The sequence below is a fragment of the Sciurus vulgaris genome (genome assembly GCF_902686455.1).
Source record: "Sciurus vulgaris genome assembly, chromosome: 17".
Classification (NCBI taxonomy): Eukaryota; Metazoa; Chordata; class Mammalia; order Rodentia; family Sciuridae; genus Sciurus; species Sciurus vulgaris.
Window position 1 is genome coordinate 46,148,712 of NC_136478.1, and position 12,884 is coordinate 46,161,595.

A 12,884-nucleotide genomic window follows, 5' to 3' on the forward strand; every position below is an offset into this window, starting at 1 on the left:
AATTATTTGTTCTATCTGTCTGCACTTCTGTTACTATTAAATATTCTCTCTCCATCTCATTCTTGTACACCCTCTCAGCAGGCTCTTGTAACAACTATTCCATTCTTTTTTTTTTTTTTTTTTTGGCCATATTTTTATTTACTACATATACTATAAACATATACAATACATGCTACAAAAAAACATTTTTTTTTAAATTTAACTGTCAAGAAAGTGTATAGTGTTATAATACAATGGCAAATGTTCATATTTTATTTCAAATTGGTTTGCTTATCACCCATTTCAAACCATTAATAGTGAAATGTTACTTGTGGAAAATTAAAAATTATCTATTTGCATTATTAACAATAAAGAAGTCCAACAAATTAATAAGAATTAACCATGTCAAACATTAGTATCCAAAAAATGGGCTTTTGCAGAAACAATTATATAAAATATAGCAGCCAATTGCAGTTTACTTTGTGACAATGAATATGCACTTGAATAGAATTCTAGCAAGTTTGTTGGAAGATATCTATAAGAAGTCCTTTAATTTCTTGATATCCAATAACTGCCACACCCAGTCAAATCCAACCCAACACTTTATGTAATGGCTCCAGACAACAGATCATTGAGAAATTCTTAAGATTTGGGTAGAGTTGCATATTCCACTAGTATTACATGATGAAAAGAGACATTACAAGCCAATATCAAAGGCAAAGGAAAATATAAACATTCAAATCAGTTGTAACAAGTTCTTCTACAAATATTTTAGATGCCATACTTTCAGGAAAACAAGATTTAATATGCTTTTGGATTTTACAGTATCTATGCTAACTGAAAATTTAACAAAAGTAGTCAGATGGAATTATGTTCAGTATGCAAATCTGTTCATTCAACATTATTGAGCACCCACTCTGTGCATAGCACTGTGCTTACATTTTAAAAATTGAGTATTAATATCTTCATCAAGCATTACCTTAGTGTGAGGTAAAAATACATTAAATTAGCGTCAACTCATTAGTTTGCCTGTGGTAATGTATGTACTCCTGTGCCAGCTGGCTTCCCTGGGCCATGTAACAAGCTCCTGCACTCCCCTCATTCACTCACACAAACATTGGCACACTGTGTGCCAGGCAATGAGCACTGAAATAACTGTGATTTGGTATACAGTCAGAGAATGAAAATTTATCATATTAACCTATCTAGGGCAATTAGAAAGGTACATTATTTTTAAAAAATGAGGTCCAAAGCAAAATATAAGGTGTTTCTACGTCACACCACACCAGAGACCACGAAGTGCCTTTATCGCCTGGGAACTAACTTTGAAAGTTTATGTTGTAGCCTAAAATAGCTTAGATTATTTTTGGTCTCATAGGTCTTTTTCTTTGGAGCACCTGACCCCATATAAACCATTCTATATTTAAAAAAGGTTTGTAAACTAAACCTGAACATTAAAAAAGAGCCAAAAATGAAGGCAGTACTTCAAGCACTATCCTGGCCATGTAAAATGAATAATACATAAGTAATTCATGATTGGTTCAAACATCTTTCAAAGCACTAACCCTACCCCCAAACTCCTAATTCTAACTTGTCTTTTATACAAGTTGCACAGAATGGTGAGGGCAGAATTTGGCCCTGACACCTTCTATGGAATATTTTAAGTGATTGGTCCTTCCACTCCAAGTAGAATCTGAGAATTCAGCGTCTCCTTCTAGGATACTAGCACTCAGGAGAAATGGCCCTGTTGATATTCATCAGGCAGGAGTCTCCTTAGCTGCTGCAGCAGTGTGAATCTAGTATGACCCCTTAGGGGAAGGCAGAGAGCTGAGAGTTTGGCTGTCCACTTCGTGAATCCAATACTGGCTTAAAGCTATGCACTGAATAAAGTGCTCTGCACATCCTGCTCCTTATCTGGAATGAAAATATACATTATCTTAAGAATCAGCCTATTTATGGGTTTTGGGGAAAAGAATAACAAGGGTTGAAAGAATCCCAAGAAAAAAGTATGAAGCATTGACTGGGAAGAAAGACAAATGCCTCTAGTAGTGTTCTCAGAATCTCAGGATTTGAAATGTCAGAATGAGTCACACAATGGTCATGTTCCATAAATGAAAAAGCAATCCCACTGGGTACTATTCACACGGTGCATGATTATTTCAAGGGGATGGAAGGGAACAGTCTACTGCCACTTGATAGTATGGTTTCAGAATGAAAACAAAACCACTGGATAAGTCAGGGTAAGCAGTGTGTAACACTCCTCTCTTGTCCATCAGCATCCCACAGGTTGATCTGCATTGCCTGAGAGAAAGGAGGTAAGACACCTATTCCTTCTGAAACAGGCAGAGCCACTACCACCTAAAACTGTCAATTCAGAAGTTAACCACACAAGCCCTCCAGTTTCGTACCCTGGATATGGTAAATAAGACTAGGAATGGAGTAGGTCATTCTAAGAAAGATCACAGGTAACAGAATGCTTATATAAACTAGACTGCTTTTGACACCTGTAAGAAAATTATATAGATGGCAATTGGGGGGAAAAAAAAAAAAAAGATTGTTCCCATCTGTCAGCAAAACTGTTTGTTGAGCTATACTCAGCTGAAGTCCTCATCGGGATTCTGTTGATCCAGCAGACGGACATGTGTGAATGGGAAGTGACCTCGTTTGCCATTACACTCCCCTTCCCACTGACCACTCACATTAATCTTCGTAACCTTTACCAGCTCACCGACCTCCAATCAGAGCTGATACTGAGGCGGAGGCAGGTCTATACTTCTCCACATAAGGGACTGGAATCATCCCTCTCTTGCCTTCGCTGTCCTCGGCATTCCACCACTGCTCTTCAGGCTTATCCCGGATTCTCAAGATGTCTCCTTTCTTAAAGGGAAGATCTTCTTCATCATTCCCATTAAAGTCAAAGAGGGCTCGCACATACTCTGCCTCCTCCTGCCTGAGAATCACTCCACTACCCTGCCTGGATCTGGAAACTGGTTCTATCAATGTTGTAGTGTCCAAATAGTGAATTTTGTAGAATTCCAGTAAAGCAGGCAATGAATCAAACTCTTGATCTCCTATTCGGAGTCTGGAGGGGCTCACCCCGGGCGGAGGCTGTGCGGGCGATGGTGGCACCGGTGGGCGCGGGCCGCTGCTATTGATGATGTAGTGTGAGACGCGCGAGTTCTCGGAGACGCTGAGCACATAGTCCCCGGGGCTGGTGCTCGAGTCCCGCACCAGGAACACCCCGTGCCGCTGGCCCTGCAACAGTGCCACTGCCTCCTGCCGGCTCAACCGCCCCCAGTACCAGCTACTCCGCTCCTCTGAGTCGAAATTGCCCGCCATGGCCACCTCCGCGCCAACACGCTGGGCCGCCGCCGCCGCCGCGCGCGCCACTCCAGCCCCGGCGCCCGCCGCCCAGCGGACCGGCCACTATTCCATTCTTTACTTCTATAAGATCAACTTTTTACATAGAGGCCAAATAGAGTTTTATCATTTTTATACATACCTTCCAAGTATTAGATTTCATTGACTTCTTTTATTTTTTTTGTTTATGTATGCATGAACTTATCTTTGATTTTGCAGTAGTGCATTTGGATTGCTATAATGAAAATACCATAGACTAGCTACATAACAAAATACAGACAACTCTTTCCTAAAGTTCTGGAGGTGTGGAAGTCTAAAATCTAGGCACTAGCATATTTGGTGTCTGGTGAAGACCTACTTCTTTGTTCACAGAGGTCTACCATTTTCCCATGCCCACACACAGCAGAAGGAGTGATTGATCTCTCAGGGATCTCTTTTGAAAGAGGACTACTTATATTGTGATGACTCTTACCCAATTACCTAACTGCATTCAAAAGACCTTACCTTCTAATGTCATGATATATGTGATTATACTTCAGAATATAAATTTTGAGGAGACACAAACATTTAGAATATACCAAGTGTTTCTTACTTCATTTCTCCTGCTTGCTTTGGGTCTGAGTTTCATACTTGTTGTTTCTTAAGGGATAAGTCAAAGTCATTGATTGGAGATGCTTGTAATAGAAATGTTCAGTGCTGAAATATTTTATATAAGTGCTGATGCTGATATAGTTCTCAAATTCTACTGTCTTGTATTTTAATTTTTATTCAGTTAAAAATGATTTTAGTTTCTATTTTCATTACCTCTTTGATAGAGGATTACTTATATGTGTGCTATTCAACTTCCACGTGTATGGACATATTCTAGATATGTTTGTTATTGTTTTCTAATTTAATGATTGTGTGATCTGGGAACATACTTTATGTGACCAATCATTTTGACTTAATCTCTTGATCATAATTTCTTGCATTTTCTTAGCATATGTTCAATTTTGAAAAGAAAATTGGTGGTGTTCAAATCTCATCACCATATTAAAAAAACTAAACAAACCTCTATTTTTTTAGCACCAACTGTATTTAGGTGTGCTGGTAACCGTGCCCTTTGACTCCTATCCATTTGCCTCCCATTTTAAAATTATGTCTTATGTGCCTCTTCTATTAAATTTTATTTTGGAATTCAGTTAGGTTACTTGTAAATACCTTGATCTTTCCTAGACTTGACTTTATAGTTTGTTATGTGATCAACCTAAGGTGAATTCTCCACTGCTAGGCAAGATTTCCAGATGACTGTGAATTATGAGAGTTCTTCAAAATAGTTGATGAGAAATGACATTCTTTCTGGCATGTATGAGCACCAGACAATTTTCTCTATTCTTCTGAAGGAATTTTTTTGCCCCCTCTATATCTCAGGTCCTCTCCTGGAACACATATGTTGTTCATTAATCTGATACATATTCAAAAGGGGCCCTCTGCAGAGCTCCTGAGATCTTTACCAGTACTGCTCTCTTATCTCCAATGTTAAGCCCTATGATCTCTCTTTGCCTTGGTTTTACCAGATTAATTTTCAAACCTCAGTTAATAGAGTCTGGTGGACTCTGCTTGTGTTAATCTTGCTTGAGTTATAGCCCTGAAGTTCTCTCATTGCATGGAGCTGGTATATTTGGAAGACTTAACTTCATTTGTTTCCAGTCTATCTGGGATGATTGTCCTCATTGCCTGAAGTCCATTGTCTTGAAAATTGTTGTTTAATGCATTTTTCTGTTTCAGTTCTGGTAGTTTCATGTAGAACATAAATGATAACCTGTTAACTTCATCTTGGATAGAAAGAGATTGCATAAGATTCTTAGCACGTGCTGTATGTTGGAAAGAATGTTCTTCATACTCTACCTGCTTTCTATTCATCCTTCACTTCTCAGTATATCCTCATCTTCCACGGGGAATACTTCCTGTAGATCAGATTTCCTTATGAGAACATAAATCTCCCACTTCTTATATCATCTGTCTGAATTTATAATGAACTTTTTATGTGTCTGTCTTCTCTGTGACTTTAAACTAAACAACAGAAGGAGTCTCATATCATCTGCTTTATCTGCAGGATATGGTATAACTTGTCATATGTTATAGGCACTCATTTGTTTAGTGTATGAATAATTCATGTGAAACATATAGTCCTTCATATGAGAAAATTACTCACATATTTTATTTATACTTTATTTTCTCTTTGACAGATTCTGTTAGCCTGTTGAAACCCCAGAAAACAGGTCATTTATTTGAAATAATAATAGAAGATAAAAAAAAGTCACTGCTCACAGTGATTGCTATATGTGAAAAAAAATGCAGAACTGGAATATGAGATTCAAGAACTAAAAATGAGGCTATCAGAAATAAAAATAGTGGAATCAGAGCTTAAGCAGGAAAACACAGAACTGAAACAATAAATCCACAATTTGAGGTATTATATCCTAGATTGTAAGAAGGGATGGAACTCTTTTCTTTATTACAGTACAAATAAGATTTTTTTTGATTGCTGACTTATCTGTTGACATTTTACAAGGGAGGAAACATGAATAAATCACAAAATTCTTGCAAATAAGATAACATGTTGTTAAACATGATTACTTCTGAAAATTAAATGCATATTCATCCACATCACAATTTTAATGGCTCTATGGAACCCTGTCTGCTTGAAATTTACTTATTTAACAAACAGAATTTGGTGTTGTTATTTGTTTATATTTTTGATTATTACAATTAACATTTCAAGAAATGTCATTAAAAAAAAATATTTACCAGCCAGGTGCCATAGCATATGCCTATAATCCCAGTAGCTTGGGAGGCAGAAGCAGGAGGATAAAAAGTTAAAAGTTAGCCTCAGCAACTTGCAAGGCAAGGCCCTAAGCAAATTAGTGAGACCCTATCTCAAGATAAAATAATAAAAGAAAAGCTGGGGATGCAGCTTAGTACTTAAGCTACACTGGATTCAATCCCTGTCACCAAAGGTGAGGGTGAGAATAAAGAAAAGGAGAGAAAAAAATCATTTTCTGTATTTGTTTGCTTTTGAAAAAAACTTCAATATAGAATTATTTGTTTAAAGTAGGTAAACTTCAAAAAGGGATTTGATCAGGATTTTTAAATTGCTCTTAAGAAAGTTTGTATTCCATGAGTGAGGATAAAATGATCATTTTTCACTGTCCTGAAATATGTTTTTATATACTTATCATTTTTTCTGATGTTTGCGATCCAAACACAGGAGTTTGTGGGACTAATGTGATGTGCTAGTGCTGTGCTAAACACTGAGCTACAGATTTAACATTAACATTCATTAAAAAATGAAATGGAAATTGATTATAAATTATTTTATTCAAATTCACTCTCACTCATAAATCAAATTTGTTCAGATTTCTATGTTGAAAGAACATATCTTTAAAAAATTTTTTTTAGTTATACATGACAGTATAGTTTGACATAAATCATTCTTTTTATGGCTATTATTCCATTGTGTACATATATCATATTTTCTTTATCCATTCATCTGTTGAAGGACATTGCTCTTTATTATTGGAATGCACATTAAGTACTCTCCTGTTCCAAAGGGGATTTTAAGTTTTTATAAAATACATAATAATCAACCATATAAGTTGAAAGTGCTACCTTAAAAGAAATACAAAATGTGTAATTACAAATATTTGATTCCTTATCCTAGCTTTGGGTTATAGTAATACAAAAGAAAAGATATATGTTGAAAGAAAAATTCTGAATATGCTCTTACACTGTAAGTCAATTGTAGGTATACCTGATATATTTTATGAAGCTAAAATCATAAGTGAATTCATAAGGCTGTATATAAACAATAAGTCTTGGAATCTTATTTGACTTCATATTATCTTTTTAACTGGGGAGGATTTATGATAGTGCAAAGATGATCATTTGAATTTGTCAATTTACTGAATCATTTCAAAATTCCTTTTCTATAGTATCTAAAAGAGTTACTATCAATAGAAACTTATGAATTAACATAGTAGTCTTTATTAATACCTTTCAATTATGTATGTTTTAGATAATAATGAAGGAGAAATTTATAATATGATGCTAAAAGAGAAAAGTTTCAGAGAACATAGAGTTTTTATTTAGATATTAGGATACTAATTCAACAAACATAGCGTCAGACCAAAAGAAGACTTTTGTGTTTTCTGGCAAAAATCAATATACAGATAACAATATTTAACTTCAGATGTACTCTGAAAGAAGAAGGGTTGAAGAGAAGAAATGATGATCTGTTACATGAAAAAATGAAGGACCAGTTAAAAGAAAAAGAAACAGAATATAACAAAGAGAATAAAGTGAGAAAGCAAACTGAAATCTCTTGTTAGTACATTAGATACAGAATTGAAAATTGCAAGAAAGAATTTTAATGAGGTAAATGAGCCTTTGAAGTTCTAAGCCTTCTAAGTTTCAAATTCTTGGTTTATTTGGATAATATTATTTATAAAACCTTTTTAACTTACTGTATGTGGTTGTGTTTTACTTAATGAAACATGACCTGATAAATGTACTGTTCGGCAATTTCACCAACATGCGATCATCATTTGTGTGTACCTCCACAAATTTCAGACATCTCCCACAATGCCAGGATATATAAACTTCCAAAACCTCCATTGTACATGCAACCTGCTGTCTCCCATACCATTGGTATGTGGGGTGTGAACTATTATTTGTGTTTAAGACAAAATCTTATCTCACTCTAAAATTAATTGATGACATCTATGGCAAAATTAGTTACTGCAAATCTTAGCATCTGGTAGATGTTTAGCATTTGTTTCTTGAATGAAGAAGTTGAGCTTAATCACTGATATAAATACAAATTTAGGGGTTCTTATGTTAAGATACAGAATAAACAGCTATAAAACTAGTTAAGTACATTTTTGAAAGTTTTTCACAGTAACATCTCTGCCTGTATGTAACAAATGTTTTCACTCTTTGACAAATTTTTCTGTCATTTGTGCAGGTAAAATGTAATTATGTGTGATAAAGGTTAATGTGTTTCAAAAGTCTACTCTTTAGGTTTTTTTTATTTTTTGAAGATGCAACTTTTTAATTAAGCTTTTAGACTTTCTGCCATCTACTGATATGAGGCCAAACATTGTTGAAATATATTTGTAGGTTTTATCAAAACAAAATGAAACCTACAGACACCTATCTTGAGAACAGAATGCAGAAATTTACAATATGGAATTGCAGTAAAACATCTTTATAAACAAAAAGAGATAGGCAAAAAAAGGAAATGTTTTATGGGTTATTGTCCTCTGTTGTTTTCAAATGGGTATGCATATGTGTTTGTATGTGTGTAACATATTTTAAACAGTAACTATATCCATCACGGGAAAGTATAGGGGGTTTCATATCCACATATGTATAACCATGATGCACATATTTTGGGGGTGAGAATTGTATTTTTTGTCCCATTGAATGAAGTAATGTTCTTAATTCAACTCCATTTCTCTGCAGCAATCCCATGGTGACTTTCAGAGTGGTTTCATACAAAGGAACAATTTTTAATATTTTCCATAGGAATAGATGATTTTTCCATGAGCTCAAAACCCTTGCTTCTAATAATAGATCTTCTGTTTTGGGGACGTTACTTTACTCCCCTGTTGTGTTAATGTGTATTATTACTCCCACTGTTAAGTAAGAAGGAAGTGTAGCCAGTGAAGACCCAGGTTTTGTTTACCATTTCCTCACTTTTGAGGAAAGAAACACTTTATTCCAAGCAATTTTCTATTTCAGTAAAAAACACTTTTGGAAACAATGGCATAACATAATATGTACTTAGTAATAACTTACTGGTATTTTTTCCTAATAAATTGGGTCAGTTTATTTCCACTATTTCATATACTCATGTTTCAAGCTTTACTAAGAAGAAGCAAATGCTTTTGAGTAGCAATTACAGGATTTTCTCAGTACAGCCTTACACATTTTGCCTTGTTTACCATTAGGACTTTGAAACACAAGCTTTATTTTGTGTTTATACATTGACAGGACAGAAATAGCTAGTTGATAAATGAGCACTAGAAGCAGAGGCAATAGACTTGGAGAAAATCTTGCAACTTGACTGTTTTTAGCCTCACCCTCCTTTTCAGAATTATGATACATTGTTCATTGATATACAGAGAAGTCCTACTCCTAAATTGATCATTTATCAGTGGATTCAATTCTCATAGCTGGCTACAAAATATTAGAATATAATATTTTATAAAACATAGTGTTAGAATACAATATTCTATAAAATGTCATAATACAATATATGAGGGATATCTTCAGGAAAAGAACTTGGGGAAATTTTGTGTGTCTGAGTACATGTAGAGCTATGATTCTTACTATGGACTGATCATATACATGAGGTGTCAGATTGCAAACTCATTTTTTTTAAAGTTAAATGTTCTTTTATTCACTGTTGAAGCCATCCCAACAGATAACTACATAATAAAATATTTGGAATTTTTAATTTTTTAAAGTATAGAGAATATAATCCTAAAATCTGGATCAACATGAAAACTAGTGAATTATTAATTTTTAATGGTTCTTTTTAGGTATACATGACATTAGAGCGTGTTTTGACATATTATAAATACATGGCATAAAACTCATTCTAACTAGGATTCCATTCTTGTAGTTGAACAAAATGTGGAGTTTTGTTGGTCATATATTTATTTGTGAACATATGAAAGTTATGTGAGATTCACTCTTCTGTGAATCTTCCCATTTTCTTCCCAGCTCTTCATTCCCTTTTGTCTAATCCAATTAACTTCTATTCTTCCCTCTCCCACTCTTATTGTGTGTTAGCATCCACATATCAGAGAGAACATTCTTTCTTTGCTTTTTTCTTATGGGGGGGTACTGGCTTACTTCACTTAGCATGATAATCTCCAGTTCCATCAATTTACTGGCAAATGCCATAATTCCATTCTTCTTTATGGTTAAATAATGTTCCATGTATATGACACATTTTCTTTAGCCGTTCATCTGTTGAAGGATACCTAGGTTGCTTCCATAGTTGACTATTGTGAATTGAGCTGCTATAAACGTTGATGTGGCTGTGTCACCATAGTATGGTGATTTTAAGTCCTTTGGGCATATACTGAAAAATGGAATGTCTGGGTCAAATGGTGGTTTCATTCCAAGTTTTCTGAGGAATCTGCATGCTGCCTTACAGAGTGATTGCACCAACTTGCAGTTCCACCAGTCCTGTATGAGTGTGCCCTTTCCCCCACATCCTCAACAACATTTATTTCTACTTGTATTTTTCGTAATTATCACTCTGACTGGAATGAGATGGAATCTCAGTGTAGTTTTAATATGTATTTCTCTAATTGCTAGAGATGTTGAACTTTTTTTCCCACTTATTTGTTGACCATTCTCATATCTTCTGTGAAGTTCCTCTTCAGTTCCTTTGGCAGTTTTTTTTAGTGGGTTACTGATTTTCTTTTCCTTGGTGTTAAATATTTTGAGTTTTTTTATATATCCTGGAGATTAATGCTCTAGCTGTGTTGTCAGTGGCAAAGATGTTCTTCAATTCTGTAGGCGGTCTGTTCACATTCTTGATAGTTTCCTTTGTTGTGAAGATACCACTCCATTTTATGATTTTTGATTTTACTTCTGTGCTTTAAGCATCTTGTTCTGGAATTCCATTCTGAAGCTGACCTTATGGAGAGTTTGTCTTATCTTTTATTCTTATAGGCCTAGGGTCTCTGGTGTAATGTCTAGGTTCATGATCCACTTTGTATTGAGTTTTGTGCAGGGTGACAGATAGGGTTTAAATTCTTTTCTACTACATAAGTGTTTTCAGTTTTCCTAGCACCATTCATTGAAGAAACTATCTTTTCCCCAATGTATGTTTATGGGTCCTTTGTTTAGTATGAGATAACTGTAAATATGTGGGTTTATATGTGTTTTCTGTTCTGCAAAATTATATTTTTATTTTGGCAAACTTACTAATCACTGAATCTATGCCTTGAATCTGCTGTAATTCAGATATTTTTTCAATACTCACATTTTTTTGTTCCAGGAACTGAACCAGGGCACTCAACCACTGAGATGCATCCCCAGTAATTTATTTATTTGCTTGTTTATTTATTTATTTATCAAGGTCTTGCTGAATTTCTGAGGCTGGCTTTGAACTTGCAGTTCTCATACCTCAGTCTCCTGAACAACTGGGATTATAGGTATATGCCATAGCACCTGGAAATTCTGATGTTCTTTCATTTGTAATTTCCTTGTACTCTCAGAGGTCTATTTTCTTGAAATAACTTTTTGAGCTCTTGGGAACTTATGTTTCTGTAAGCCCAAAATTTGCATATAATTTTTCACCAGTGGGATATCTAGTTATTGAAACCCTTTCACTGTCTAAATGTGCAGGTTATTCTTTAATTTTAGAGGGAATAATGAAATGTCACTAGCTAAATGTATCCTTGATTTTACTTAGGTTACTAATAGTAATGGACCGAGAACAACCTGTTGCAGGAATATAACAGGATGAAGGATAAAATAGCTATAAGGAACCAGGGAATAGACACAACAAAATATCAGAAACAGGAAAAGAGATGCCAGGAGAATACTGAAATTTTTACAGAAAAGAATGATGGCCTTTCAAGGACACACAAACTGAATGAGAAAACACTAACAAAAATTTTCCAGGATAATAACAGCTTGATATTTGGAAAGTTAAGAATACAGTGCAAAATTTTACACTTGAGAATGAAAAAAAAAAAAAAAACACAGAAAGACTGGTCACTGAAATTAAATCATACTCTGCCAGACCACCTGCTGCTCCATGCCATCATGATGAAAGTCAGACACCAAAAAGAAATCTAGAACTTGCTTTCCCGAGAGCAAGAAATAAAGACTTTATTTCACAGGAAGAAAAGAATATTGATGTACCTAACCTAAAAGTTTGCAGTGAGTTTCCTTCCCAACAAGTTCCAAAGTCTGAGATAAAAATCAGTGAACCAGAGAATGAACTGTCTCAGATAAGAGATAGTCCCAGAGTTTCAACTTTCTCTGCAGAACTGGTAAACAGGCATCTAAAACAAAGAAAGTGTCAACTGAGAGGCATGAGATGCAAGTATCAAATCAAACAAAGAAAAAGGAGTGATATATATATATATATATATATATCTAATGAAATATTACTCAGCTATAAAGAATAATAAAACTATGGCATTTGCAGGCAAATGGATGAAATTGGAGAATATCATGCTAAGTGAGATAAGCCAATCTCAAAAGACCAAAGGAAGAATGATCTTGCTGATAAGTGGATGATGACACATAATGAGGGGTGGGAGGGGGGCAAGAATGGAGAAAGGAGGGACTATATAGAGGGAAAAGAGGGGTGGGAGGGGTGGGGGGTAGGAAAAAATAACAGAATGAATCAAACACCATTACCCTATGTAAATGTATGATTACAAATGGTATGCCTTTACTCCATGTACAAACAGAAACAACATGTATCTCATTTGTTTACAATAAAAATAAATTTAAAAAATTAAAAT

General features: G+C 34.8%; 1 pseudogene across 1 annotated transcript; it reads right to left on the reverse strand.

The window, feature by feature from the left end:
- Window positions 1-568: 568 nt before the first annotated feature.
- LOC306648065 (adapter molecule crk-like) lies at window positions 569-3,397 on the reverse strand (annotated as a pseudogene). Its single transcript has one exon. The product of its transcript is annotated as an adapter molecule crk-like (transcript).
- Between the last annotated feature and the right edge of the window lie 9,487 nt (window positions 3,398-12,884).